Genomic DNA, 7,776 nt, shown 5'->3' with positions numbered 1-7,776 from the left:
TTAATTGTTATTTCACTAATATCATCATCATCATCATCATATTATTATTATGTTGGGTTAAGTGAGATATACTCTGTTAACACTGGTGGCTGTGTACTATGCTGGACCAAAGTCAAGGCATAGTACACAGCCTTGTGTTTGTGTCTGTATTCAGGAATTTTCTCGCAATATGACATGTATTCAATATAGTGGCCTTCTGTAGTGTGATGTATGTGTTTCTATTCAATTCTAATGTGCCCAGGCTTTTGTGTAGTGTGTGTGGTATGACACCTGTAGAAGAGAGAACGACAGGTACAATAAGCAACCTATCCATCCTCCACAGATGCCTTATTTCCTGGGCGAGTTCTGTGTACTTGCTAATTTTTTCAGTGCATGCGCTTTGTATATTGTGAGTGTTTGGAATGGATATGTCTATAATGTATGTGATTTTATTGTGTTTGTCAATGAGTGTGATGTCTGGTCTGTTGTGGTAAATTGTTTTATCTGTGATTATGGCTCTGTTGTAGTACATTTTGTGCGTGTTGTTTTCCAATATTGTCTGTGGAATGTATTTGTAGTATGGCTCGTGGATGTCTACTAATTTGTGTTTCTTTACAAGCTCTTGGTGTATTATATTTGCTACTTGATTATGTATGTGTAGATAATCTGTCTGTGCCAAGAGCTTGCAACCAGAGGTGATGTGTTGTATAGTTTCTGGCATGATGTGACATGATGTGTTGAGTAATGTTCAAAATAACCCACTCAGTCGGTTTGACGAAAAACACAAATTTTATATTTACAGTAAATGTACAAAATAGTCCAAATTAGAGTTACAATTAATTATGCACAAACACTAGTCTGAACAACAACCGACTATTCCCGTACAAATTCGTCGAAATAACTCCTTACGAACAAACAGACTTGTAATTAACAAAACCTCCGAGTCAGGAACAAGTTCGTACACAACCACGTAACGCCCAACGAGAGAGTTAGTTAGAACGACGCTCCTTCTTGATCCGATCCGATCCGATCACCTCCGATACGATGCCAGCCAATCCCCATACGAACTTACGATACGAGCTTAAATAGTCGACGGCGTTCGAACCCTGCTCCAATCAAATTTGAATGTTCCTGCAACGGCCGCCAACGGTCACTTCCCGCCGGCCAATCGTCCGATGGTCGACGATTTGAAACTTAATGGTTCTTCCCACGGAAGTTCCTAACGGTCGTTTCTACCGGCCGATCCTAACGACTTTTCCGTTATGAAAGTTCGTTATAACAAACAGGTGGGAATCGCGCGTCTTGGCGATTCCATACCTTACATGTTGTATAGTTATTTATATACAATAATTACTTTTGTAAATATGATCTAAAATCTGAAATAAAAAGTTCTCATTCAACTGTAATTTTTACATATCTGATCTATTTAATGAATCAAAGAAATTGGAATTTTATAGAAAAAAACTGTTTTTGAATGACGTATAAATTCAGAGATGATATTTTGGGAAGAGATTTCAGAATGCTGGTGTTATTTAATAAATAAGTGTAGTGAGAAATGTTAAAGATACCATCTTAATTTGGTTTTGTACACATTTCTATAAAAATATATATTAATAATAAGATAATAAACACCGAGTAATCCAGAAGTATTTCAATATAGCAGTTATTTGTAAATAAACATATATATTAATAATTAATACATAGGAAAAATAAAACAACTCATGCTAAATTAAAGGAAAAAACTCTATTGCATAAAAAATCAATGCCATGGATGTAAAATTTGCTTTGAAGTTGGTTGCTATGTCTGAAGGACTTTTGGATCACTCAGTATAAAGATTTTGTTTTGTAATTTTAGTCAGATGGAATAGAAATATTTGTGAATGATTGATAGATTTACAAGGTCTAATATGTTAAAAAAAAGGATAGAAAAGTTATAAAATGCTATTACAAAATATTGTGAATCCTTTTTTCTTATGTATCTACATTTTAAATAAAATTCTGATTGGAAATGTAATAATGTAAATGGTATAATAAGGACATTTCGGATGCACGCGATTGAGTGAAACATGTAAACTATCTGAATTCATTTCTATACGAGTTATTTCAATTAATGAAATAGTTCATTAACCGAATATATACTCTACATGTACAAGAATACAGCTAAGTAATTAATTAAGCCTGTAAATAAATTTGTCTTGTTCAGATACTTGACATTACATTTACACGACCATAAAATTTAGTGTAATTATGAACATGGAATCAGCTTAAGATTTTTGTTATATATTTATCAGGAAAATTATGATATGAAGGCACTTTACAGGGATCTTTTAAAACAAATATTGTTTCATTTAATAATTTTTAAACTAATTATGCTAAATGAGTAATTAACAACTAAAAAAGCAATGGTTACTTTTCATAAATTGTCAATGGAACAGGGCACTTCAATCATTATGCTAGGTAGGCACGTGCTTAGGGCCTGAAAAACGGGGGTCCACTTTCATAGAATGGTTAATATGGTGTGTGCAGCTCATATAGGCTGAGAGAGAGATTATGGAGGCATGCGTCCAATTAGCCGGCCTTTTAGATGGAATGGCCATACGCATGAGGGGAAAATAATGCCTTCCGGGAGGTTTTTTTAAGGGAAACTGGTCCCTATTCAGGCGTTACAGACGTGGAGAAAACCCGGAGCGAGGCGCGAACCCACGACCGAACTCCCACTGTTCAGGGACGAAGAATGCATAGTCACTGGTGGGCTGCAGGGGTCCACCGCTGTAGAGATGTAAAAAAAAAAATAATAAGACATATGGTTTAAACAAAAATCATAAATATAAACGGTAAGTGAAACGTTTGTTACAACGTACATTTTAATTAAATTTATAATAATAATACCTCAGTCCAGCAGATAAACTAGAATTAATCCTTGCCACTATTTAAGCAAATAATTGTAGAAAATATTGTAAACTTTGCAAGAAATAGTTCACACTGCTATTAAGAAAAGCATTGCGAAAAGTTAATCCTTTGTGGCAACAATTATGGTAACTTAATGGAAAAATTTTAGCTACTGTATTACTTGTTGTGATGTAATGGAGCACATTTGCAAGTAAATGGAAGACGATTATAGATATTAATTTCAAAATTTTCAAATCTTTTCATTATCAGTTTGGTTTATTTGGTTGAGGAAAAGTGACATGTGGGCTATCTGCCGAGGGGTGCCTCCCGGGAGGACTTATGGAAGAATATCCCCTATTTAGGTGTTACGAAAGTGAAGAAAATCCGGTAAGCTTCACGTGGTCAACCCGTTGGTGAGTCGTGAACCCACGATCATAAACTGGTACGAAGTTCTTTACAGCTGTGAAACCTTTATTAGCAAAATTATTTTTTAATTTATCTACTGTATAAGTAATGGCTACTTAAGCTGCCGAATCCTCAGGGTCGTGTTCAGTAACTCAGAATGCCAAGTAAGTAATTAACTGGCTAGAAAAGCGGTGCTAGGAAGTGTTCTAAGTACAGTACCCTTGAACGATGTGCTGAGTTAGCAAGTTACACTAATCGTGTGTAAAAATTGTGAATGACGTAATCATAATTTTATCATAAATCATCTGACTGAACTAGTTGGAATTCTAGCACTGAGAGGAGTCAAGTTAGAAACGCGTTCAGCATAGCAGCATAACTAGACTTAGCGAAAATTCTGCGATACTGAACACAGCTCAGGATACCATAGATGGAGGCCGGATGGCCGAGCGGTTAAGGTGGCAGCCCACCGCTCTGGGGGACCCGGGTTCGAATCCCGACGGGTCGAAAAATCCCCAGGAATTTTTCGGGGGGGTGGTCCGTCCGGATATGTCGGGCCCCGTCCCTCACCACCCGGTCGCCCCATTGTGGGCCTGGCCGAACCCATAATGGCTTGCAAAAAGAGGCCCTCTTAGTGCCCATAGGGCGGAAAGAGTTAAAAAAAAAAAAAAAAAAAAAAAAAAAAAAATACCATAGATAATGAATAAGGAAATACATAAATTTCAATTTTGAATAGAATACAGTAGAACTCCACTTATCTGAATCACCATTTGTACAGGTACTCCTCTCTCTCCCACTGACATAATACACAGCAATTCTCTTACCACATTGATGAATAAATAAATGCAATATGTGTACCTGTACATTACTATGGCGTTATCCTGTGATTTCATATGTTAAAAACGTGAAGCAAACCCAGAAAACTCCACGTGGCTAGCCTGTTGCTGAGGGGAAAATCCGCGACCAACATAATTGATAATTAAAATAATGGTTAAACTGACCACGGCACATAGTTTGTGAACCACTGTTCTAATTAATCATTTACTTTAATATTTGTAATTATCAACCATGTTCATCAACTGTTTCGAATACCCTTTACAAGTCCGTACAAGGTAAAATGGAAGCACTGTGTTTCTTTTTTATTATTTTTACAACATTCCGATTCTTGTAAGTCTTCGATTCTACTCCTGATTAATTCTGACTATATTGATTTTTCTGTGTTTTCTTCGCGGGAATAACACGTAAGTAGCGGATCAGTTTCCAATACAAAGTCCTCCCGGTAAACACTCCCTTGGTAGATCAAGCACCTATAGCATTGCTGTATTCTATCAAATCCTGTGAGAATACGCAGAAGGTATTTTCGTAAAAAACTAGTACTAATACTTGTCACTACGGCACTTTTGATGCTGCAAGTAACAATATTTTATTTGTACAAAACGTTCATGCCATACTTTAGCGATACAGGGATGCTGTTCAATGTGCCTTCATTCTGAAGATGGTGAACAATATGTTCAAGAGCCAACCATAATTGATCTTCTGTGAAGTTTCTCACACACAGTGCAGTAATGTCTACGAAGGCTGTCAAATTTGCGACATGTTTTTGATAAATCAAACTTGAGCATTCCCACTACTTTATTTGCTTGCAGCTCAAAAATGCCACATTGGTGAGTTTTAGAACTAATTTGTTTTTTACAGAAATGTCTTCCGCACGTCCTGAAATGTCACCAAAACAATTTGATGGCATTTAAGCAGTTAACCATCTCTCTAGACGGCGTTAAATAGGGTGTTTTAATTACGATTACCTGATACTTGAAATTGCTCTATTCAACTAAAAATGTTTTTTGAGTACCCTAAAACACTACTTAATGTATAAAATTTCCATTATTATCTTGTTGGTGGTGATAATGTCTAATCACATGCGCTTAAAGGGATTCTCAAATTTCTCTTTAATTACTTATAATAATCCATTAGCTTTATCTTATATTTCGTTATATAATTCTCTTATATAATACAAATTAAATTTTAAAAAAATATATTATCATGAACATTATATATTTGTTTTCAATTAATTAATGGTTACTTCCAAGTATATAATTATTATTATAAACCATTATGCCGAATCGTTAGTTAAAATTTCTCTCTGAAGATAAATTACATAAACCATTACGTATCTGTATATAGACCGTAAAGCAACTTAACTGATGGAACCAATCACTTTAGTTAATACCGGAACGTAATAGTTTTAATACCAGGATTTAAAAGTTATAAAATTCGAAATTATCAGTACGTATCAAGTATTAGTAGCTAAAAATGAATATATTTTGCGTTAATGATTTCAAATTCTAAACCATTTCAGTCAAGATTTTTTTATTTTTTCGTATCACAATACGTAGTCGGTTGCGGGTTCGGCCTCGCCAATGGACTGGCACGTGAAGTACTTTGGTTTTACTTTTTGTGTATAAAATGGAAGCGATACCTAAATAGAAGCCAATTTTCCACAGAAAGTTCCCCAGGAGACACTCCTCTTGACAGCAGATCTCCCATTTGTTGGGCTGTATTATTCCATAAATACAATACAATCCTTTCATATCATGTATGTACCCATTTAAAATTGTTTACTTATGATTTTTTAACTTTGATCATCATCATCATTATCATCATCTTTAATTAATGGACCAACTCTCTTCATCTGTTTTTCAATTTAGTAGTGAACCGACATTAAGGGGTCCAAATTAGAACGTGCAAACCTACATTTATCCATGTACCACTGTGGGTGTATAAAGAGTGTGGGGTGCTTACCACGGCGCTGTGTATAAAGAGTAAATTCTTAGATATTGTTTGTACTGTACGGTGCATTTATCACGTTCAAATCCTTATTTGATTTATTTTCATTTATTCATTTCTAAAGGTAAAGTGGGCTCTGGGCCCATTTCTGGTTACATTGCAAAGAATTCAGCATGATTAAAGTCAGGGAGACTGAACTGATTTAACTCAAATATTCACTTTTGCTTACAAAATCATGAAAACACTTTTTAACGAAAATTTACAAATTCCTTCTTGTCAAAATGTAAAGTAAATTGTATTAATTACTTTTTTATATTATTATTATTTACCATTATGAATACGCTCTTAAAATTTAATTTGATAACAAGCACATCATGAACGGCCGGATGGTTAAGCGGTTAAGGCGTCAGTTTGCCGCTTTGGGGGATCCGGGATCGAATCCAAGCAGTCAAAAAAATCCCAGGAACTCTTCTGTCGCGAATATTTCGGGCCTCGTCCCTCACCCGGCCGACCAATTGTTGCCTGTATCGAACACGACGGGTATGATTAAAAGGGCCCTCTTAGTGCCTGCAAGGTGGAAAGAGTGAAAAAGTTAAATAACAAAACAAGTATTCAGTTATAACGATAAAGGGGTTGACTAAATTACGTAAGGCTATTTTTATACATTTAAACCCTCTTGTACGTTTCATAATGCTATTTCACATACCCACCTCCAAAATTACGTAATGCATATCCTCGATCAACTCCATTAATTGTAATATGGAATAAAACATAGCACAGTATATCGAACATTATTTTATTAATCATAACATACAAAGCAGTGACTTAAACAGTACAGTTCGCCTTGTAAAACTTCAGAAACAAAAATGAATCATTGTGCTATTCAACGGTTGAGACTCTAGCATCACGTAACGTTTTGTAAACAGCTCCCATTCCCTTGCAGGGCCGTTTAAACCATTAGGCATACTAGGCACATGCTTAGGGCATGGGAAATAAAGGCCCACGGCCGGAAAGGCGTAATAAAGGACTACAAAAGTAGGGCTATGTACCGGTACTTTGGTATAGTTCCTACGGTACAAGAGTCAGGATGTCCGCTGTAATGGGATGAAAGTTTGAAGTGCCGAAATACCAGAAACCCTAGGGGCTGGGTCACCCATTAATGTCTCCTTATATCGATTGTATCGGGTATGCAGGCAATCGTGCCTGCATAACCACCCACCCAAATTATATATACAATATATAATTAAGGTTGTTTTCTTGTATAATTCAAATTATACCATTGTTTGTTACACATCTTCGAGATTTCATAACGACAAGAAAGGAAATAAATGTTTTTTTTTTTTTTTTTCATTAAATCAATAAATTTAATCTATCGACAAAGGAAAGTCGATGGCTTGTAATAAGTATTGACAATTCTTTCAACACTTTTCTTAATTGTTTTGAAGACATTCATATTAATATATATATATTTTTTCATTAGCTACATCACCTTGATTTCAGAAATTAATGCTGCCCACCAGGCATGTTTAAGCAGCCATTATGTTCCAGATTTCATTCGTTTCTATTGTTTTAGAGCTTATATTGCTTTTATTATATAAAATATTTTAAAAAATAAATATTTTGGCAAAGTTTTCTAGAAGATAGCATCTTCATATACTTTAGTAGAGCAGTCGTTCCCCAAGAGTATTGCAGATGTTTACCTAGCTAATATCATGCATGATC

Source organism: Centruroides vittatus, unplaced genomic scaffold (assembly GCF_030686945.1).
Source record: "Centruroides vittatus isolate TY-2023 unplaced genomic scaffold, ASM3068694v2 contig_2054, whole genome shotgun sequence".
Lineage (NCBI taxonomy): Eukaryota > Metazoa > Arthropoda > Arachnida > Scorpiones > Buthidae > Centruroides > Centruroides vittatus.
Note: the sequence above shows the minus strand (reverse complement) of the source record.